Consider the following 23,882-nt stretch of genomic DNA (forward strand, 5'->3'; position numbering starts at 1 on the left):
AGTAAGGTTTTGCACATCAGATACATTAACAAAGATAATACAATAAATTGTACGTTAATTACAGGTGTTTTGGTGAAACTTTGAAAAAAGCTAAATATACAAAATATTGCATTTTTAATGAAGCTCACAGACGAAGTCTTCCCATCCACTGCTACAGTGGGGACTTCAATCCCGATGTGATTAATGATTTCCTGTCATTGTTATGACAAAGATCCCTTTTATATATTTGTTCTGGGGGAAAATCACGACTACACTCTTGTGGATGTTAATTTCTACCTCTCGGTGTATTTATTGTCCCGAGGACTCAATGCTGCTCTGTCATGGCATTGAGGCTCCCAGGCGCATGTCCCCTTCATCACCCTCAGTTACCATAGAGCAAAGGGATGCAGAAGGTGCACTTGGGTTTATCGTCTAAATGGAAAAAGGCCAACAAATAGGTCATCTGAAAGGTAGAGGGCATGCACAGTAAGAACGAAAGAGATGTCTGATTCATCAGGCTTGAAGGAACGGCGGTGCGAGGGAGCCGTGAAATTCCCTTCCCTCGGCCGGTGCTCATTGCAAATAAATGGTGTCTGAAACTATACATAGCTGAGAACCAGCCAGATGCTCTGGCATCTCACTCCTCCCTCTCACTTGGCAAATAAAGACACAAAAGGAACTGGTGCTAGAGGGAAGAAGATGTTCCCTTACTTGACTTTCTTGGCTGAATTTGTTTCTCCCCCGTGTTTGATTGCGTCCCTGGAAAGCTTGCAGCGAGGTGAGACACGCACTATTGCAAGTGCCTTGGGTCTTGCAAGGGAAAAGGCTGTGCTTCTCCCTTCTCTTGACTCAGGCTGTTTCCTCATCAGGTAAGAGCATACAAGGTAGACACTGCTTGCCCCCAGACCGTTGGAGTGAGGCTCGGGGGAGGAAGAAGAGTGAGGCTGGCGGTCAGGGAAGAGGAGAAGGGGTAAATGCACCCGGGTGGGAAGATTCCCTCCTCTGCACGGGCCCCCGTGACCAGGTGAGGTGGGGAAGCTTAGGTAGGTTCTTCCATTCAGGTCTGGAAGAGCTGCTCTAGAGCACTTACATGCCCTCTCCTGGGATGCAGAGAGGATCATGAGGCTGGGGAGAAGGGAAGATGCAAGGAAGTCATAGAGAGAACTTCCGCTTTCTCAAAGGAGCCTGTGCAAATGTGACTCCCTTTGCTGCAATCTAGTTTAGGTCCATTCCTGAAAAAAGCCCTATCCTCTTGTTTTCTTTGCTGTGTTTCTTTCTTTGCAACTAGAATTCAGAGCTGGGTGACTATAAAAGTTTGCTGGTCCCCTTTTCTAAGGGCTATTTCTCTCTTGCATTCTCACCCTGCCAAAGGTGAGTTCTGGAGGACAGGGCAGTAAAAGCATACCCTGAGGGAAGAGATGGAGGTTCTCTAGAGGCTGAGTGCCCTCTGTGGTGCCCAGGGAGGCTGAGCTCTGTTCCTGCGAGCCCCAGTTGTTAGACCTGCTCAGATCTCAGGATTTCTTCAGGACCCAACCTACCCCAGAATGGCGTGGAGTGCAGCACATTCATTTGTCACTGAGCCACCTTTCTGGTTCCAAGCCTGCGTCTTTCCACTGGGACTAGTGAGAGGATTGTCAGTGTTTTGCTCTTGGGCCTGCTTCCAGCTGCTTATCTGAATCCTTGCTCTGTGATGGCCTACTCCGTAGCTGCAACCCTCACTCTTCATGGTCTTGGGGCCTTGGACAAGTTGTTCCTGACTGTGTTCATGGGGATGCATTGCAGAAAGCTGCCAAGGCAGGCCTTTCGGCACTTTCAGCTTTAGCCTTTGCTGGGCTTTGCTCTTTCAACTATCATGATGTGGGCATCTGCAAAGATGCTGCCACACTGTGGAAGCGCTGACCTTTTTGACTTATACTTTGAAGAATTAATGCATGCCTCTTTGCTTTCACTTTGCCATGCCATTCAACTCACAATAAAGAAGAAATAACAGATAAATCCATTGGTGGGCAGCCTTCTTCTCTTAATCACCAGAATTTTCAGAATTTTTTCAGAATTTAAGCTATGAGGAAAAGGTTTGAGAGGAATTATGTCCAAGAAATTGTGAGACTGAGGTCTGTATTCTGGTGAGTTAATGGGGTTGCCTCCCAGCTTCTTATAAGACTCACACATAACTCAACATGATATATGAGCTTTTGCCTTTGAATTTATCAATCTCTTAAAGAGAATCCAGCTTTATTACTATTACTACATGATCAAATTTCTTCTGTACTTGCCTTGGGAATAATGGGCAAAGAGAAATATTGTTAATTCATGAATAAAAACTTTGCAGAAAATGAGACCGTGTTTAATTTTCAAAAACTTCCCTCTCTATTCAGTAGACACCGGCTACTGATGGTTACATATTCTAGGGGAAGTTGAAAATTAGGAAATGCTGATATCTCACATTATGAATTTCTAAATCCTAGGAAGAAAAGCTTGGAATGCTTCTGAGTATAGCAAAGTTCCATTTAACGGCAAGGTCTCCCTTGTAGAAGTATCAAAATATTACAAATTCTAAACTGAGACTTCATTCTCAAATGTGTTTTACTTGTTCTAAAACGGTCTGTCCACAAATATAAAACTATGAGTAATAAACTGTTATTTTCCCACTAGAGGAATCTCTAACACGAAAATGCATTCTATGAAAAGAAATTTTTTTAAAAAATGTTATATAATAATAATAAAAGCATCCCCTTTGGGTTATGGACCAAGTGCTGTACCTAGCAACTGAAGAGCATTTCGGGAATAACTGTGGACTAGAAACTGCAATCCACAACCCTGATACCTGTAACAGAGAAAAGACCCAAGCTGACTTTGTTGCAGGGGCCAGCAGGAGTGCTGAGTCTGTTCATTCCAATGTATGATCAAGTTGGTTACCTCTTGTTCATTCCAATATACCAAGTGTCTAGCACAGTCTCTGGCACAGAAAAAATTAATTTTACTTCAGTCCTCTACTTTTTAGGTTCCCCAAATTGAAAACTACTATAGATTTGTAATCTTGTTCTCCTCCTTCCTTAGCCTCCTGCACATACTGGGAAAGTCATATTTCAAAAACATATTGGGGTCTTTGGAAGAAGACAATGCTATCTTTCTACTTTTCATTGATTAACGCCTTATCTTGACTTGGAAAGCCAAAGTGTCTGGAGACAGTTAGTAGTTGGTGGTGACATTATGACCAGTGCAGGTAAAAAGAGTCCTAGGTCCAAATTTCCAAGGAATAAAATCTGCAAGGACCCTTTTTTCCCCACTAATCCATGAGGAAAGGGACTATGTGGATACTGGCCATGGTTGAAGCCCAGCAGCACATGCTAGGAGAATATTAAACATCTTCTGACTAAATTAATGCAAAAAATTAACTTGATATAAGTCTTGAGGATCTAGAATAGAGCCATCTAATAGCACTTTCTGCAATGTGGAAATATTCTATAGCTATCTGTCCAGTGTGTGGCCACATATAGCTACTGAACACGACACCGTGGTTAGTGTGATCTTTTTAAAATCGTTATTTAACTGCAATTAGCTTAAATGGAAATGTAAACAGCCAACATGGCCAGTGGCCACCCTAGTGGATTGTACAGGTCCAGACCAACCTACTACTCAGCAGCTAATATTTCTACCTCGGCTCTAGCCTTAGATAGCTCACATTATGATGCAAGCCAGGGCAGCTGGCCTGTGGCAGACTCACGCCGCTCTGCATGGGGGTGAAGGGTGTGAGGGTGAGCTCTTCTTTCCCCAGTAGCACTCAAGCCAGGGCAGGCTTTAGCTATACTGGTTTTCTAGAATACCTGTAGATACTTTACATTCTTTGTGTGTCGCAGTTAGTAATCAAAACCCTTAAAGGACAGGAATGAGGAGAAAGGAGTCATTTTTGCTAAATTCAGTTACCATGAATAGCACTTGAAGGTCGCGGTGTCAGCTAGGAGGCAATTCTCAGAGAGTGAGAGAGAGAGGAGGAGGGGGCCCGCACCCTGCAGCAGCAGCAGGAATGGGAGGGACAGGACAGACATGGCCAAGTGCCTCTCAGGAGCTGCCAAATGATGAGATGTTGCAGGAGGAAGAGAGCAAAACCAGTTGGAGGCTCTGGGAAGACTTGGGTATCTTTAATTGAGCAATGCGTGGGAGGAAATGTTGGTTTTGGCAGATAGTGATGCATGTAGCACTGGATGTGATATGGCTGAGGTGTTGAAGTGAAGGTGTCTAGCAGGTCGTTAGATATTCTCCACTGCAACTCAGAGGGGAGGTCAAGAGTTCAGTGGTGTGGCTGCCAAGCTGCTGCAGAATGCAAGCTGTTTATAAGGGAAATATGTGTCATCCTCAACTCCTGAGGTTTTGTGCTCGCAGCACCTGAGTCATGAGACCAGTCAGAGGATTTTTTATTTTTATTTGTCTCATCTATTAATGATAAAAATCACCCCTTCTGTCCTCACACACATTATCTCACTGGAAGATCTCATTGGAATCCTTCATTCAACATGTATTTGTCAAGCTCCTACTATTTGCTGTCACTGTTCTAAGAGGTCGGATGTAGCAGTCAGCAAGACAGAGCACATTAAATAGCGACAAATGCCATGCAGAGAATCAGTAGAGAGAGAGGAGATGGAGGGAGTGGCGTGGGAAGGGGGCCCTCACACTGGATGGTCTGGGAAAGGCCCACTACAGAAGTGACACTTAAGGCCTGAGTGACAAGAAGTTCCCATCGATGTGAAGACTGGAGCAGCCATTATCAGTAGAGGGAACTGTTGGCAGGAAGAATTTGACATGTCCAAGGATGAGAAAGACCAACATGCAGGAGGACAGCGTGCATTGAGGGGTGGCCAGATAATTTGGAGGGGCACGAGCACGTTGGGCTTTGAGGCTGGGCCAGTAGTTTTCACCTGACGCCAGGTATATGGAAAGCTACCCAAGGGACTTATATAGGTGATAACATGATCCGATTTCCTTTTTTTTTTTTTTTTTTTTTTGAGATAGAGTCTTGCTCTGTCACCCAGGCTGAAGTGCAGTGGCGTGATCTCGACTCACTGCAACCTCCACCTCCCGGGTTCAAGTGATTCTCCTGTCTCAGCTTCCTGAGTAGCTGGGATTACAGGTGCCCATCACCATGCCCAGCTAATTTTTGTATTTTTAGTAGAGATGGGGTTTTAGCATGTGGGCCAGGCTGGTATCGAACTCCTGACCTCGTGATCCGCCCACCTCGGCCTCCCAAAGTGCTGGGATTGCAGGCCTGAGCCACCATGCCCGGCCTGATTTCCATTTTTAACAGATCACTGATTGCTGCATGGGAAACAACAAAAAAACAGCAAAACCTTTGGTTCTGCAGGCACCAGAACCAAACGTCTAGATGAGAGCCTTGCCTTGGCTGGGCTGGCCTAGGCCACCGCAGGATCCACCCTCAGCTCTGCCTGTCACTGTCCCTTCTCTGGACCTCTGCCTGTACGGAGGCATCATGGTAGATTCAGGGTGCTTACATCCCTCCCTCCTGACACCCCTGATGGAAGGAGGACACACACACTAAACGTCACCCAGGGAACGTTTGTAGTGATGATCATCATTATTCACTGAGAAGTGCTGATGAGTTTTTTTAATACATATTTTTATCATTAATTCTAGTTAATAATGTTGGGTTTTTTAAATAGGCTTTATTTTTTAGAGCAGTTTTAGGTTCACAGCAAAATTGTGCAGAAGGTACAGAGAGTTCCTATATACCCGCTCCCGCAGCACATGTGCCGCCTTCCCACTATCAACATCCTGCATCAGAGTGGCACATTTGTTATAATCAGTTCATCTACACTCATACATCACTATCACCCAAAGTAGCTTACTTTAGGGTTCACTCTTTGTATTGAACACTCTGTGGGTTTGGACAAATGTATGACATGTATCCACCATTAAAATATCATTCAGAATAGTTTCGTTGCCCTAAGGATCCTCTGTACTCCACCTATTCGTCCCTCTCTTCCACCTTACTCCTGGCAACCACTGACCTTTTTACTGTCTCCAGTTTTTCTTTTCCGGAATGCCATATTTGTTGGGATCATACAGTATATAGCCTTTTCGGATGGGCTTCTCTCACTTACTGATATGGATTTAAGGCTCCTCCATGTCTTTTCATGGCTTGCTAGCTCATTTCTTTTTAGTGTTGAATAACATAAACTATTGTCTGGATGTGTCACAGTTTACTTATCCATTCACCTGCTGAAGGACATCTTGGTTCCTTCCAGGTTTGGGCCATTATGAATAAAGCTGCCATGAACATCTGTGTGCAGATCTTTGTGTGGCCATAAGTTTCAGCTCATTTGGGTACATACTGAGAAGCACGATTGCTAGATCATATGGTGAGAATATGTTTAGTTTTGTAAGAAGCTGCCAAACTGTCTCCCAAAGTGGCTGTATCTTTTTGCATTCCCACCAGCAATAAGAGTTCCTGATGTTCCATATCATTGCCAGCATTTGGTACTATGTGTTCAGGGCCTGGGCTATTCTAATAGGTGTGTGGCTTTAATTTGAAGTTCCCTAATGACCTATGATGTCGAATGTATTTTCATATGCTTATTTCCCATCCACATATCTTCTTCAGTGAAGTATCTCGAACTCCTGAGCTCGTGATCCGCCCACCTCAGCCTCCCAAAGTGCTGGGATTACAGGCGTGAGCCACCGCACCCGGCCCAGTGAAGTATCTCTTTAGGTCTTTTGCCTGTTTTTTAATTGGGTTGCTTATTTTCTTATTGTTGAGTTTTAAGAGTTCTTTGTATATTATGGATAACATTCCTTTATCAGATGTGTCTTTTGCAAATACTTTCTCCCAGTCTGGGGCTTGTCCTCTCCTTCTCTTAACGGTGTCTTTCATAGAGGGGCTTTTTTTTTTCACTTGAGGGCCTTTGTGACCCTAAAAATCAGAAACTTACATGTTCAATTTTTTGAATAAGAAATAACTTTAGAAATGGGCCCCATCCCCCAGCCTCACCCTGCCCCACTTTGTCCATAGCGCCAACCCCTGCCCTGTCACTGGCCCTATAGTACATTAACACTTGATCATTTTTTCAAAAGCTGAAAGTTCAGTGGCTAGTTTTTGAAAAGTCAGAAAATTTCCACAGCATCAAAATAGCTACATGAAAATAGCCTCAGTTTCTAAATGGCCACATCAAAACAATCACATCAAAAGGTCAGGCCCCTGCAATGGAGACCCAGAGGAAAGCTTCAGGCCTCGGGCTGGTGCTGGCCATAGTTAATAATAATGTTTTGTATATTCCAAAATTGCTGAAAGAATAGATTTTTAAACATTCTCACCACAAAAAAAATGAGTAGGTGAGGTGAGGAATATACTAATTAGCTTAATTTAATCTTTCCACAACGTAGACACATCACATTGTACCCCATAAATACAATTATTATTTGTCAGTTAAAAACTAATAAATGGGCTGGGCGCGGTGGCTCATGCCTGTAATCCCAACACTTTGGGAGGCCGAGGCAGGTGGATCATTTGAGGCCAAGAGTTTGAGACCAGCCTGGCCAACATGGTGAAACCCTGTCTCTACTAAAAATACAAAAATTAGCCAGGCATGGTGGCAGGCACCTGTAATTCCAGCTACTCAGGAGGCTGAGGCGGGAGAATCATTTGAACCTGGGAGGCAGAAGTTGCAGTGCGCCAAGATCAAGCCACCGCACTCCAGCCTGGGCGACAAAGCGAGACTCTGTCTCAAAAAAAAAAAAAAGCCTAATAAATAAAATAAATTATGCTTTAAAACAAAGACCCCATCACAGGACTCAGATTACTCATGGAGTTTCACCTTAGAAATAACAGCCCAATTTTCAGTATTAACCATATTTGGAAAAAATTTACCAAAGAAAAACCAAAACAATGTCTAGCAGCCTTCCCAAACAGAGTTCTGTGGGCAGGTGTCCAGCAAAAGGAGGTGCTTTGTGGCCAGGCGCAGTGGTTTATGCCTGTAAACCCAGCACTTTGGGGGGCCGAGGCAGGCAGATCACCTGAGGTCAGGAGTTCAAGACCAGCCTGACCAACACGGTGAAATCCCATCTCTACTAAAAATACAAAAATTAGCCAGGCGTGGTGGTGTGTACCTGTAGTCCCAGCTACTCGGGAGGCTGAGGCAGGAGAATCGCTTGAACCTGGGAGGCAGAGGTTGCGGTGAGCCAAGCTTGCGCCATTGCACTCCAGCCTGGGCAACAAGAGCGAAACTCTGTCTCAAAATAAAACAAAACAAAACAAAACAAAACAAACAAACAAAAAAAAGATGCTTTGTGAAAAAGGTGAAGCAGCACTCACAGGTTCTGAGAAGGCTTACTGGAAAGAGGTCTGTTTAGTATCTTTTAAACTTGGAGTTTATTTTTCAATAGTTTCAAGATTTTATTTGCTATATCTTAGGCTGCAGGAGTTGGGATCCCTTCCTACTTTTCTCTTCCTCTGATATGCATTGAGGAAGCCTTTCCTCGCCCTATGTTTGAGATGACCTAAGATAGAGACAGCTGTTGTCTCGGCTTCCATCCCTGCTGTCTTATGTCCAGGAGGCTTTGAAGAGAGCCCGGAGGAAGGCTGGGGGAATAGTTACCCTTCCACTCCCCAGTCCCGTGACTAACCCAGCCAGGTCCAGCCTTCCTTTCCCCCTCAAAGATTTAGCTCATTTCTCTTTTCATTTTAAGGTTTCTACCATCTACCAAATTTCTTGAACTTTTCACCACCCTGCACCTCCAGGAATGGGCACAGGTGAACTGAGCCAGGATCACAGGCTTTGGTGTCAAGACTGTGCTTTACTAGGTGACGCTGGGCAAGACATTTTCCTTATCTATAAAATAGGATGATACTACCCCTTTCAAGGGATTGCTATGAGAGGAAAAAGAACTAATATAGGAAAGAGTCGAGCCAGCGCCTGGCACATGGCAATGCTCAGTAGAGGTACTTTCTACTGAAGTGTGTCAGGGTATCATGATTACATCTGGGGTCTATCCAGCTCTACACTTGCTTGCAGAGTGGTCTGTGTCTCAGAGCCTCGGATTTCTCTTTTGTAAAACAGGGACACTAATAACTATTCCCTAGGATTGCTGTAATCTGTGAGTTTGGCACTCACACAGTGCCAAAGCAACAACGCTCACCCTTTTGTTATTAAAATATTTCATTTCTAAACACTACAGAGAAATCCAATAAATGACCAATGCAGGAACATCATTTGGATCCAACCAAATGAAAGGTGTGTCTCACTAAATTACCCTGGGTTCCTCCTTCAAACAATCCTCCTTCTTAAACATCCCAAAGCCTTTGAGCTGTTCTATGTCCCTGAGCGTCAAGAGCCTCAGGCTTCACTTGACTGTGATTCCCACCCTGGTCCAGGAAAGAGAAAGCAAATGAAGGGTCTGAGCACCGAGTTTGTGCCAAGAGCTTTACCAACTTTATCTTATTCAAATCCCATAATAAGTTGATAAGAGAGTTTGCATCCTTCTTAGAAAAGAAAGTTGAGTCTTTGAGCAGCTAACCGAATGTCCTAAGATCACACAGTAGTGGTAGCTGGGATTCAACTAATTTCAAAGGTCATAATTTTTTCCTCCCCTTCCTTTCTATAAGTCACATTCTCTAAAGAGACACTTGGTTCCACAAATTTAAAAATTTACATTAGGGCATTTCTTCACCCAGAGAACCAAAAAGTAAAAGAATAAAAAACCTGCTCTGGGTCAAACTTAAAACAACAAATAAAATCGGCACAATATTTCACAATTTGCAAAATAATTTTCACATTTGATCTTCACAACCACTATGTAGATGAATATTGTTTTTGCTTTTGTTTGTTTGTTTCTTTCTTTTTGTATGTTTTGTAGAGACAGAGTCTCACTATGTTGCCTAGGATGGTCTTGAACTGCTGGGCTTAAGCAATCCACCTGTCTTGGCCTCCCAAAGTGCTAGGATTACAGGCATGTGCCACTGCACCTGGCCAGATATTATTTTTGTATTCATGCTTTGTAGACAAGGAAATTGAAACTCAGAGAGATCAGCTAATAAGTGCTAGAGCCAGGATTTGAATCCAGAACTAATTCAAAATTCTGCTTTTCTTCCATTACCTGAGTTATTAGATACTCCCCCTGATACATAGCAACACACTAGGCATTTGCAAATGGTATGTTAATTCATTTCTTCATTTACTCAAAACTGATTTTGCACCTACTACAGTCAGACACTATTCTAAATACTAAGAATACAGTAATGAACCAAACAGACAAGGGGCATACCCTGATAGAGCTCATGGAGCTCACGTTCAAAGGGAGCGTGAGAGAAAAAGTAAACAAGTAAAGAAGTTAATGTTAGACAGTGATAAGGGCTCTAAAGGAAATAAACAGGATGTATCAGTAAGCTATTGCTGCATAACAAACTGCTCCAAAATGCAGTGGCTTAAATAACAATTATTTATTTAGCTCATGATTCTACAAGTTGTACTTTAAGCTGGGCTCAGTTGAGAAGTTCTTCAACTAACCTTAGCTGACCTCAGTTGGGCCTGCTAGCCCAGGTGTTTTTAGCCAGCTAGAAAGTTAACTAGGGGTTAGCTGTATGGGATGATGTTAGCACTGGTCCACGTGCCTCCCATCCCCCAGCTGGCTAGTCTGGGTTTGGACAGATGGTGATGATGATAAGATTATATAGAGAGAAGTACACAATGACTCTGAAGGTCTGGGCTCAGAACTGCCACACCATCACTTTGTTGCATACTATTGGTCAAAGCAAGTCACAAAGTCAGCCCAGATTCAAGGTGTGGGGAGACAGACACCACCTGTCAATGGGAAGAAATACAAAGTCCATTTCAAAGGGTATGGATACAGGGAGACTACTAATTGGAGACATCAATGAAATTAATGTACCTAACAGGGTAATGTGATAGAGAATGGCTGAGTGGTGGGAAGGGAAGGGAATAGAGCTACTTCAGATGGGAGAAGGCCTCTCTGAGGAGGTGACATTTATTCTCAAAGCTGAAGTATGAGAAGGAAGAGCCATTCAAAGCCATAGGAAAGAGCATCCCCTAAGAAGAAGTTATTCTAAAAGATACACTCCCCATAGCAAAATGTCCACATCCTGCACACAGACCTGTTGCATGGTCACATATTAAATAAAGGACTTAGCAGCAAGTACACAGGAGAGCAACATAGTATAACATCAAAATGCTCATCCCTTCACCTCCCCACAACCCCAAATGGCCACTGAAAGCATGCAGATTTTTTCAGTGGCTATCATTTTCATGAAATAGTTGTGGAACCTTGGAGAAATATGTCTCCCAAAATAGAGATGTAGGAAAGAGGAGGATGCAAAGGAAGCAAAGCAAAGGGAATATTAATGAAGAACGAAGATGGGAGAGATTAATAGCAAGAAAGGAAGTGGAGATGGTGAGACAGGCAGAAACATCTTTGACATGTAGTAAACTCTTAATAAGTACTTGTAGAATTAGTGAGTGGATGAGGCCCCCATGTATATATACACATGTGTGCATGCATGTGCACATGTGATGGAGGAATAAACGAGATAAAGGGAAGCAGAGGGAGCCATCACTACTGATGGTGATAGGGAAGCAAACTGACTACAAAGGTTGTATTAGATTAGAGCAATGAGTAACACTTCAACAGGTGGCACATAAGCCTGTTGGGGAAGATTATAGGAGGGAGGAGATGGTATCCTAGGAAGAGTGAATAGCATGTGGAATGCTCAGAGGCAGGAAGAGGTTTTGTTTTGTTTTGGTTTGGTTTAGTTTGGTTTGAATCTGTGGAAAGATGGAGGTCTTCCAGAGAAAAGAGGACTTTATAGATGAGCTGTTATGGTGAGCTTTATCGAGGGAAGAGGGGAAACAGGATTATTATGAGCAAGACATTGTAAGAAGAAAATAAATACAATTAGAAACTCCAGGAAAAACAAAAGGCTGCATGAGAAATGAATTATAATAGTTCACTGCTTTACTATGCAGTGAACAATTTTACAGTCGCTATACTATAGCAGTGTTTATTAATATTAATAAAAATACTAAATATAACTGTAATGTAAAGATGGGAAGGCAAGTAAGGCTGATGGAGAAATGAAGTGTTCATAAATTATTGCAGGAAATAAATGAAGACTGTCCAACATTGATTAGCAAAACGCACAGCTAAAAGAATTATTTAAAACCTCCCAGTACAATGCATGGCTCATAGAGCAACACTGGCATCACCTAGGAGCTCGCTGGAAATGCAGAATTTCAGGCCCTGACCCAGGCCCACTGAATCAAATCTGCCATTAACAAATCACCAGGGTTTGTGTACTCAGTAAAGTTTAAGAAGCTTGAAAAATTGGTTTGGGGAATAGGACTAGCAGTGGGGAAAGTAGAACAAGGAACAAGTTTGTCTTAAGTCTTATTTTATCTTCGTTTAGCCATGGTCATGGTATTTATTAGTTTGATTTTACAAGTTCCTTAATAATTTAAAAAATAAGTACCTGGGTAGAATATGCTCTTTTTCTCACTAATATTTAATCTTATCTTGGCCCTGGCCCTCAGTTTAGATTAGAATACTCTTTCTAAGACATCACAGCCCTATTTCAGCCTCACTTGCCTTTAGAAGCACCTCAGGCAACCATTGTTCCTCATCTGCCATCTGCAAACTTTGTCATAAAAGCATTTCTCAATTCCTCTGATTATCTGGAATCCCCTCCCCCATCAGTCTGAGAGGAGACCACAGCCACCAACTATCTACAAAAGGTCACAGCATCTGTTGTCTCCCCAGTTAAAAGTTTCTCTAGCTAGTCATCACTAGCCCGATAGTTCTCAAATTGTGTGCCCCACATCAGCAGCATCAGTATTACCTGGAAACTTGTTAGAGCTGTGAGGTGCCTCAGACCTATGAAGGAGAAACCCTATGGATGGGGCCCAGTAATCTGCACTTCAACAAGCCCTCCAGGAAGTCCTCATGCTCACCAACCCATCCCCTGTTCTATTCCTGGGCTGGTTTGTTGCAAATCTCACTGGGCTCATAAATTAGCATCTCCTCAGTGAGAGTTTCAGCTTACTAGCCACATTCACAAAGAGTAGAAACACAACCTACCCCACAGATGTTTTCTAAAATGTCCGGACCTCTCCCTTGCCAATCTTTTAAAACACTTTTTAAACAGAAGCTTAAACAGGTGTGCCACACACCCCAAGTTCTCTGATCGACACCACAGCCCCACTTTGGGGTTTATACTTGTATTTGCTCCATAGCCTCCTCCACATGCATCAGAACCCACTCCAGAGAGGATGGAGCTCCTTCCCCTTCCTTTCTGGCCCCTCTGCACCCCTCATTCTTACACCTAATTTTCTCAAGCCCCCAGACTTCAGCTTTCCCCCAAGAGATGCACTGTGGCGATAAATTCTGCTGCGGTTGAGGGTGATTTGATGAGCCTAGGCCTGCCATTCCTTGCTGCCACCTGGCTGCTTCTCCGTCTCAGTCAGTACCAGTAAGCAATGAGCCCCTCAGATAACCCTAGGTGGGGGCCACAGGCTGACATCACTTCCTTATGTGGGCAACTGATAAACACCAGCCAAATCCCAAGCTCCCACTATAGAAAGGATTTCTACAGGAAATAGTTGGCCCTGGGAAGCAAACAAAGCCCTCTGCAGAATATGGAAGCCAGATTTCAGATGCTGGTTGCAAGTCGCTTTTCTTGTTATAAAGCGCCTGGTAGAACTGCCTTTCTTTTCTTTGTCTTTCATCTTTGCCTTTGCAATCTTTGGGGGCTTCACTCCATTTGCTAAAGATGTGTGGGTGTTAGCGTCACTCTACGGAAAAAAAAAACCATGCACATGCACATACACCACAGCCTTTTTTCTCTATTTCTATGCAAGCCATTGCTTTTATGACTTTCTGAAATAAAGAAAAATGTCTAGTATGTCGCCACTTGCTTTTTGCAATTTCTCTTAGAAAGGAAGTTCTGCTCCTGCAAAACAAAAATAAAAAGATAATACATATTTTTCAAATGTGCAAAAGTTTTCTTCCCAGATGAGCAGAAAAACATATGAAAAGGTGCTCTATCTAGCTAGTAGTAGGAAAATGCATGTTAAATTAAAACAATGTTTTCACCCTTCAAATAGGCAAATCATTATGAGTTTAATATCAAGCACTGTGGTTGGGAATCGTGGCCTCTCACCCATTCCTGAGGGTGCAAAAATGGGTTCAGCCACACTGGAAAGAGATGACAACGATATCTGCTACGATACAAAGTTTGCATTCCTTGTATCAAAGCAACTCCATTCTGGCATCCCCTCTGGAGAAATTCAATGCATTTCTTTAAGGAGGCATTGTAACAAAGATCATGGCTGCCTTGCTTATGTGGGTGAAGATGAAATACCACCTATATGTTCATCAAGGAGACGGTGATTACATAAAGGATGGTACTTTCATTCTATGGAATACTATGTAGCCATTTAAAAGATTTAATGTGGATCTACATGTACTAACATGAAAAGATTCCCAGGGCATGTTTCTGAACAAACAAAGCAACTTGTATAATAGATGGTATGTTCAATATGATGGCATTTCTGATAAAAACAAAACACTCAAGCATTACCCATTTGTCTAGGAACATATACATGTTTTTAAGTGCAGAGAAAGCCTTTGGAAGGATTAATATCCAAATAGCCACAGTGCTTAGCTCCTGGAAGAAGTCAGGGGGTGGTGGAAGGTGGTGAAGGAGACATTTCATTTGTCTGTAATCAATGAATGCTTTACTATGAGAGTGTTTTCAAGAATAAATTGCTTAATTGTGTAATTAACATTAAATATTTTAGGATTCCTAGAAGTATTTCTATCTGTTGAATAACATTGGAAAATCTGTTGCTTGTCTTAAATGTTAAGTAGGCTTTGTATTTGTACAAATATACAATTACTTCTCTTTAGACGTTATTATAAAATCATCCCATTTGTCAAAAGCACTCATTGTTCATCTGATCATTAAGAAGAAAGATAGTTTCTCTGTGTTCAACCACAAACACACACGCACACATGTGCACACACACAGAGACACCATAACTCACCCTGGGGATAGCAATTTCCACCCTATGCCACACTGTGCTACCACCTCAGGATGTCTGAACCACATGCAAGCAGGCCTTTCTGATTAACTGATAACTTAGTTTCCAGGCTTCTGTGCCATCTGATTGTCAACTCATAATTCTAGAGCAGCGAAAACCAAGAGACACCTGACTTGGTGGTGATGCCTGGGTCTGTGGGTGTAGCCTGACAGCCAGGCACCTGGTTTCCTGACCCCAAACCACATAGCTTTCTGCATGCCCTCGTGAGCACCCTTGTAACATGCGACCCTGCCCCTCCTGCCAGGCTGAGCTTGAGAGCGGGCACTGGAGAGAAAGTGGGGTGCCTGGAAGGTTGCTGGGCTGCAGAAATCATTTCAAGAAACATCTTCATTACAACTTTCTAGTTTATACCCCTCGTTTAATGAGGCAGTGTTGTATGACAAAAAGACATGGAGAGTTGGAGGAATGTGCAAAAGCAGATGTCATGGGAACTTGAGTACTTTTGTTGACATAACTGCTTTCTCTCCCTCCATGGGCAGACCCACTAGAGGAGCCAAATTGCAATCCTGAGGGAAATAGTTTTAAACCAGAGGATTGATGATGACATCATCTTTCATCTTGGGTGTCATCTTGGATGTCCCAGATTTGGGGGTGACCTCTTCTGTCTGGACCAGACATACCTGAATTTCTTTTTATTTCAATAAGATGGGGATTTTATGGCTCAAAAAAGACAGAGACAAATCATTCCCTACCAAGGCCATGCCCAGCCATCTCCAGGCATTACCCACACTGCTTCTAGGCACCATCCACAAAGGAGGGGCACATCAATGACACAAGGGAGTGTAGGCTCAGAGTTGGCTGCATTCCCTTAAAAGTTAGAGGTGGACCAGAGGAAGTATGCTCCTTCTTATAGCTGTGTCCCATCCCAGGCTAGGGAGGGCAGAACTTGGGGGCCCAGGGTAATATCCAGCCACTACTTAATTGAAACGTTGACCATATTTTCTAAATGAAATATAGAAGAGCAAGCAAGCATGGCTTTAAGCAAGCATGACTAGAAGGCATGGCATCTTCTTTTTCCTGCTTCTAGGAAAGTCTTCATGAAATGAACAATAAAAATTGATTACATTCTGCTTAGTCTAGCATCCCAAGGGTTTCCCATAACAAACATACAGCATCAGTAGACTTGGTTGCCCATGCACTCCTCGCGCAGCAGGACTGACCTTGCCAATGGCCTTTATCCATGGTCCTCTATCCCTGAGCAATGCCAGTGGTGATCTTTGTGATCTCGTGCTCTGGCCATCCCTTCCTGCCCATGCACGTGCACTGTCTTTAGCTCTTCAGTCAGTGTCACACAAGACCTGCTAGCCTGAGGGACACTCTGCCTTCTCTCTGCTGTGGTCATCACGCATGCATTTCTTGGCTGACTTTGTGGGAATGCTCTTCAAAGTGGGGATCTTATTAAAATACAGATTCTCAGTCAGTAGGTCTGGGATGGGGCCTGAGAGTCTGCATTTCTAACAAGCTTTCAGGCAATGCCCATGATGCTGGGCCAGGACCACATTTGGATGTCAAGGGAGAGTCTTACATCCACGTTTGGGAGGTGTGGGGAGAAGGCCTGCCCCATGGTAGTCTTCTAAACAGAGAAGGACCATAAGGGCTTGATGAGACAATGTATCAGAGAGGCTTGTAAACTGTAATATGTTGGGAAAACATCGGCTGTTATTATGATTTTCTATCATGTAGATGATATACTTGCTTTGGAATTAGAGAGAGTTGGGTTTCCCCCCTCTACCACTGACTGAGAATTTGAGCAAGTCACTCAATCTTGTTAATCCTCACTTTTCTTAACTATAAAATGAGAGGCTATTATTTAAACAAAGCTATATTTGCAGATATTGACTCAATACATATTTACATATTCATTTTTCTCTCTGTTGACCTAAGTGAACAAAAGCTTTACAAGTGTGTATGTGAGTAACTCACTAAACATTTCTGCTAAATGCTGAGAATCTAGAACCAGAACTTGGCTAAAAATCCACTCTAAAACTGTTTAATGAAACAGCTTTGTTAAGAGTCATCTGGCTCTCTAAGGTTTGAAAAACTTCTCAGGGAACCCAGAATGATTTATGGTTTGCTACCACAACTCTACGAAGTGAGTGGTTTCAATCAAGTTTCACTTGCACAAGTTCAGTAGAAAGCTGGGGAAAATCCTCTTGTTGTTTTTTTTTTTGCAAAAAAATTAAAATACTTTTTAAAAATTTTTATACATATATATTTTTTATTACACTTTAAGTTCTAGGGTACATGTGCACAACATACAGGTTTGTTACATATGTATACATGTGCCATGCTGGTGTGCTGCACTCTGAATAACCCTGGTGATGAGAAGGATTCAAGGGCAGCAATTTTCTTTCAAGAGGATTTTCCATTATATATATATAGCATTAGGAGATATACCTAATAGAAAATCTTCTTGAAAGAAAATTGCTGCCCTTGAATCCTTCTCATCACCAGAGCTATCCAGAGACAGAATGTGGAACCCATTCCAATGGGGCTGACATTTATCTTTGGCTAATAAGTTTTCTTTGTTGTTGTTGTTGTTGTTTTGAGACAGGGTCTTGCTCTGTCATCCAGGCTAGAGTGCAGTGGTGTGATCACAGCTCACTGCAGCCTCGACCTCCCAGGCTCAAGTGATCCTCCCACATCAGCCTCCCAAGTAGCTGGGACTACAGGCATGCACCACCGTGCCCAGCTAATTTTTTTGACATTTTGTAGAGATGAGGTATCACTATGTTGCCTAGGCTGGTCTTGAATTCCTGGGCTCAAGGAATCCTCTCGCTTCCTCCTTCCAAGTTGCTGGGATTACAGGCACGAGCCACAGTGCCCAGCCTAAGATGAGTTTTCTAAAGAAGTGCTAAATAGTAACAATATAAACTTTCAGCCTTGCCTTTTAATTCCAATTCACCCCAAAGATTCTTCAAGCAAGATTGATGGATGTGTTCAGACTAGCAGGTGCAAGAAAAAAAAAAAACTTGGATTGCAGGAATTTGGCAGGAGCCAAGGACAGTTCTGGCACAAGAATGGCCCAGAAATGCCCATCATTACAAGTTTACTCTCTGCCAGCATTGTCATAAGCAGTTTTTACACCATATTTTAAAATTTTAACAACACCTTGAGAGGAAGATATTATTATTACTCTCATTTACCAAAGGGGAAACTGAGTGAAAGAGAAGGCAATTAACAAATTAATTTAAAAGACGAAAAATGTAACCATCTTTTGGGTTTTTTTTTTTTTTTTTTGAGATTGAGTCTTGCTCTGTCACTCAGGCTGGAGTGTAGTGGCGTGATCTCGGCTCACTGCAACCTCAGCCTCCTGGGTTCAAGCGATTCTCCTGCCTCAGCCTCCTAAGTAGCTGGGATTACAGGCATGCACCACCATGCCCGGCTAATTTTTGTATTTTTAGTAAAGATGGGGTTTCACTATGTTGCCCAGGCTGGTCTCAAACTCCTGACCTCAAGTGATCCACCTGCGTCAGCCTCCCAAAGTGCTGGGATTACAGGCATGAGCCACTTCACCTGGCTGCAACTATCTTATTTTTAGCTACACAATGTAAAACCAAATTGTTAACCTACTTAATTGGATCCATTAATTGTTGTGGGATAGCCTCTATGGTGAATACAAGTCTTCTGTGGTATACACAAAGCTGAATATTACAGCACTATTGGTTATACTGAAAGACTCTAAACAACCCAAGTCTAAAATCAATTACTATAGATCTAGGCAGTAGAAGGGTATGAAGCCATGGTATGTTTTCAAAGAACTTTTAGTGACATGAAAAAGCCCTCATTATATACTATGAAATGAAGAGGGTAGGCTATTTTACACATTCATTATTTATCCAAACTTAGTTATCCCACAATTGCTTTTCCAGCATAGTTCTGTGAATACAGCTGGTGAATCAGGCAGGCTTGCCCTTGTAGAGCTGACAGTATGGTGGACGTGCAACTTTCCTGGAAGAAAAAGCCCCAGAATGTTAACGGTTTTCTTTTTGAAAGAGTAGGGGCTTTTAAATCTTTCGTCTTCATTTTTACATTATTTCAAAATGTTCTATATTAAGCATGTATTACTTTTTTGTAGATTCATTGAGTTAGGATTAGCACACAATAAACTACATGTTTAAAGTATGCAATTGGATAAATCTTGCTGTAGTACACACCGGATCAATCATTACCACAATGAAGGTGGTGAACATATCCATCACCCCAAAAGTGTCCTTGGACCCATTTGTTATTCCTTCCTCCCACCACGCCACCACTCCTCACCACATTCAACCACTGATCTGCTTTCTGTCACTATAGTTTGGTTTGCATTTCTAGAATTTTATATAAATTGTAATACATAGCAAACACTCTTTTGTCTGGCTTCTTTCACTCAGCATCATTTTGAGATGCATTCACGTTGTCATGTGTACCAATAGCTGTTTCCTATTATTGTGGAAAATAGTATTCAATTACGTGGCCTATACCAGTTTGTTATCCATTCATTGGTTTGTAGACATTTCGTTGCCTCTGATTTGGGGTTATTACAGACAATGCTGTTATAAGCGCTCAAGTATTTGCAGGAACATATACTTCTTTCTCTCTTGGGTAAACACTCAGGAGTGAAATGGCTGGGTCATATGATAACTCTATGTTTAACTTTTTGAGGAACTGCCAAACTGTTTTCAAATGACTGTATCATTTTTACATTTCTACCAGAAGTGTATGAGTTCATCATTCCCTCTCTTTTAAAATTACATAAGAACTAAATGTTTACCTCCTGTTATAAAAAGAAAATCCAAAAACTTCAGAAATATAGAGTAAGAAAAGTGAACGTTCCCTTTTATTCCATCCCTTTCCTAGTTCCTCATACGTATTTATCATTAAAAGTTTGGTGTGTGTTCATCTTTTCTTTGCAAGAGTCTGTGCATGTGTGTGCATGTGCACGTGTTTGCATGTGGAAGCATGTATGTGCGTGTAAGTGAGATTCTGTGAGCTCTGTTGCCCTAACTCTGGCTTCACTCACTGAACAATGAAGCTTGGAGGTTGTTCCTCATCAGTGCATGTAAACCTCAATCTTTTGAATTGTTGCTGAGTATCCTACTTCAATAAGCAGAGGGAAAAGGTGTTTTTCAACGTGGTTAGAATTCTATTTACCCTTCCTCTGAAAGAGGCAGGTCTCTTCAACATTTTCTACTCATGTGACAATTAGAGAAGCTCCTTCTTCTCCTCAGGAAAGGCTGCCTGTGGGGAAGGATCTGGGTCTTCTGGGAGCAGCACAGGCATGACCACCCTTCTGGAGAGTGAAAGAACAGTCAGTGGAAATGTAATGGATGGCCACAAGGTGTGACAGCTCTGCCATCACATTCGGTTTATGCTTGTTTCACATTCCTCAGAGCAGAATTGCCTTTCCAGGCCCACCATTTGTTCTGGTACTTGGTGGTGAGGAAGCTCACTTTAAGTGTAGTCATTCCGAGAAGGGCAAAAGGTCTTCAACTCTTCAACTTTCAGCTTTGGAAATGAGTAAAATTGGGAGTTTCTTTTTATCATGTTAGAAAATTTACCACATTGGCTGAATGTGGTGAGAAAACCTACTCCCTTGTTTAAAACAGACAATAATGCAACACACACTTGGTCAGCTAAACAGTTTTTTACTGTCTCCTCATGTGTGTTTTTTTCTCTCCTATATTCTTTTAATAATTAATGATACTAGGACTACATTAAATGGTACCGATTTATCCCTCTCTCAGCAATAACCTGGGGGCTAAATCTTTTACACTTATTAATACATAAAATTAGGACTATATTATAATAAAGTTGCATATTCTGCACTGAACATTGGCATGAATATGTTTTCATGTCATTAAATATTAACCAAATATTAAATCCACATCTTAATTGTTAATGACTTCATAATATTTCAGATATGGACATACCATAATTTAAAACAGTTGCCCTGTGGTTGAAAGATTTTTACTAGTAGATGAAGATTTTGAGTAGCAATAAGTGAAGAAAAGTTATAAAAATTATTCATTATGACAAGTGGAAATTAGGTTCTAGTAGCAATATTAAAATTAAATCAGGTATTACATCTTAAAATTTTGTTATCTTCCTATGATAATGCCTTCCTCATTATTTTGAACTACTATGCTACTCTTTTTTACTCTTTACTCTCGAACTTTAGAAAATGTTTCACGAAACTTTTACTCAGTAATTTGACAGCAATTTATAATTACACATTACCTGCTAGTCTCTGACAAGTATGTTGGTTAAATGTCTACTTTTGTTCAACCTTTCCACAGGGGACTTGAACATCACAGTCAGTCTCACACATAGTGTCCAGCTGTGTGTTATGTTAGAGATATCAAGCATGACATTGCCCCCAAAATACATTTCTTAAAAAAAGAACACTTTCCTGCTTGACAAACAATAACACTATCACACCTAAAATTAATAATCATTCTTTAATATCATCTAATAGCCATTATATTATTCAAATTCACCAAATGTTTCCCTGAATGTCCTTCCCAGCTTCTTTGTCCAAACCAGGAACCAATCCTGGACCACACATTGCACTTGGCTTTTATGTCCTCTCTCTATCTTTTAATCCAGCCTCCAGTCTCTTCATGGGTAGCTTCTTATTGCAGCTGCTTGGCCAGTGGCCTATAGAGGCCCCCTGCATTGCTTGCCAGTGGTGTCATTTAGCTTATTCCTCTCTCCCTTGTATTTCCTGGAAGTTACATCTACATATTGATTAGACCCAAGTTAAACATCTTTGGCTAGACTGCATCACAGGGGATGCTGTGACATCGGAATTCATGACCTCAGGAGACATGGAATAACTGGTTGTCTCACTATTCCTGATGCTAGGATCAACCTTTAGGTGAGGGTGATGGTGGTCTGATCCATCCATTCTACAATTCTGTTTTTCTCCTGAAGACCAGAACCACATCATCATATTGTTATTTTGGCACCATACGGATGTCCAAGTCCCATCAACCACTCCCCTAAGGTCCTCAAGCACAGGTTGACAGTCCTTGCCTGGATCTACATTCTCATTAGGAATTGCAAGATAATGACTTTCATCCCTCTCATAAGGAATTGCAAGATTATGACTTCCATCCCTCTACATTTAGCTGGCATTCTTCAAGCTTTATGTTGTCAACTGGAGCTATTTGCTTACCTTGAAATATAGTTCCTACCTGAAGGACATTGGACGCACTTTTCTTTCAGTTACACAATGTCAAAATAAGACATTGGTATTAGCTGCCTCGAATGAGTTTCTTCTGGCAGTATTGAGTATCATTATGGACTCATGAATATACATTCAATGCTTGTGTTTTTATTGAATTATTCTTGGGTCTCATAATACTATTCTCAGCAGAAGCCAAAGCAGTCAGAACTGAGTTTGATTTAAAACAAAGTTTCAAAACAAGAGTAGCTCCAAAGATAACATTCTGGAAAGAACTACTTTCCTAGAGAACAAAGGCGAGATCATCTAATAAATTACTGTCATTATTATTTATATCTGTGCTCCCTGCACATCTTCAAGATATGAGAGAATTCCAGAAGAGTGCCTGAAGGAAGGCTGCAAGCCATGAGAGTTCTCCGTGCTGGTTGTCAGCAATGTTTCAACTGCGGCTGGCATAAACTCAGATCCAATGTCAAAAGCTAGTAGATCGGCCCATACTTTAAGATGCTTCTAAGTCTCCAAAGCCATTACTTTTTTTTTCTTACTTGCAGCAAGTAAGCTTTCTTTCCCACGAAACAGACTGTAGAACCAGGAGGATCAGAGCCCATGTCAGATGGTTCCCTCAGTAAGTCACCATTTCCCCGCGAGCGTTGGTGGAAGAAGTGCTGAAGAGAACGGTGGTGTTGTTGTTGTTGTTGTTGTTGTGAAAATCACTCCTGAGAAGGATAATGTGGGGAATCCCATCTCCTCCATGCCCTGCATGGTCCTGCAGGTTGCACTTTGATTTTGTCCTGTGTCATTATTGGTCATTTCCCTGGGAAGCAGATCTGTTTGAAGGGAAGCCACCACATCTCAGATCCTCACCTGGTGCATGGCCAAGGTTTGTTCCCCTCCAGTGGAGGCTGAAGGGTTTTTCCAGGCTGGTCTGGCTGTTCCTGGCTGGTACAGGTGGAGGATCCACAGGCTACAATTAATTTGAAAGTTTCTTCAAAGGAGGAGCAAAATACATAGAACCAATTCACACAGCTTTAAGACTCACTTTACCTCCCATGAACAGAGACCATGTCTGTTTTCATCATTGTGACACCAGAGTCTAAGATGGTGCCTCACATATATATCAGGTGCTCAATACACATTTGATAAACAAGCTTGATTACCAAAAGTCCATAGCTGGTTGTATATGATTTTTATTTTCTCAGGAAAAATAAGCTCCATAAGAATGACAAAGATAATGACCACCAGGTGGGGAATAAAATACTTTGACAAAAACTCGGTACCTTAGGCAAGCCACATGGCTTTTTTGGATCTTGGTTTCCCATGGGACAGATTTGTAATAAACGATATAAACGGCCCTCACAGCTTTTGGCTTCTATAAATAGATTTCATTTTTAGGCAAGGGGTAAGTAAATTCTTCTAGTTAGTTACACTAAGAGACGTAAGTTATGAAGCCTAAGAAAGTGGTAGAATTCATATCAGTTATGTGCTTTACTGCTAGTTTATGGTCTCAGCTATGCTCCTACTTATCTGTGACTTTGTCCCTTGTATCTGCAAATAAGCAGGCACAAGAATGCAAACACACACACACACATGCACAGAGAGGCACAAACACACACACA

General features: G+C 41.9%; 2 protein-coding genes and 1 pseudogene across 2 annotated transcripts in view; 2 read left to right on the top strand and 1 right to left on the bottom strand.

The window, feature by feature from the left end:
* CCR9 (C-C motif chemokine receptor 9) overlaps positions 1-12,891 on the bottom strand; it is a 30,425-nt gene extending 17,534 nt beyond the window's left edge. Inside the window, exon 1 of the mRNA XM_054482265.1 lies at positions 12,833-12,891. The gene's annotated coding sequence lies outside the window, so the exon portion shown is untranslated. The remainder of the gene's footprint in view (positions 1-12,832) is intronic.
* Positions 1-23,882, top strand: part of LZTFL1 (leucine zipper transcription factor like 1) — a 93,709-nt gene that overhangs the window by 30,045 nt on the left and 39,782 nt on the right. The window lies entirely within an intron of this gene.
* Positions 1,398-1,801, top strand: LOC129033539 (succinate dehydrogenase [ubiquinone] cytochrome b small subunit, mitochondrial-like; annotated as a pseudogene).

This window comes from Pongo pygmaeus, chromosome 2 (assembly GCF_028885625.2).
Source record: "Pongo pygmaeus isolate AG05252 chromosome 2, NHGRI_mPonPyg2-v2.0_pri, whole genome shotgun sequence".
NCBI classification, from domain to species: domain Eukaryota; kingdom Metazoa; phylum Chordata; class Mammalia; order Primates; family Hominidae; genus Pongo; species Pongo pygmaeus.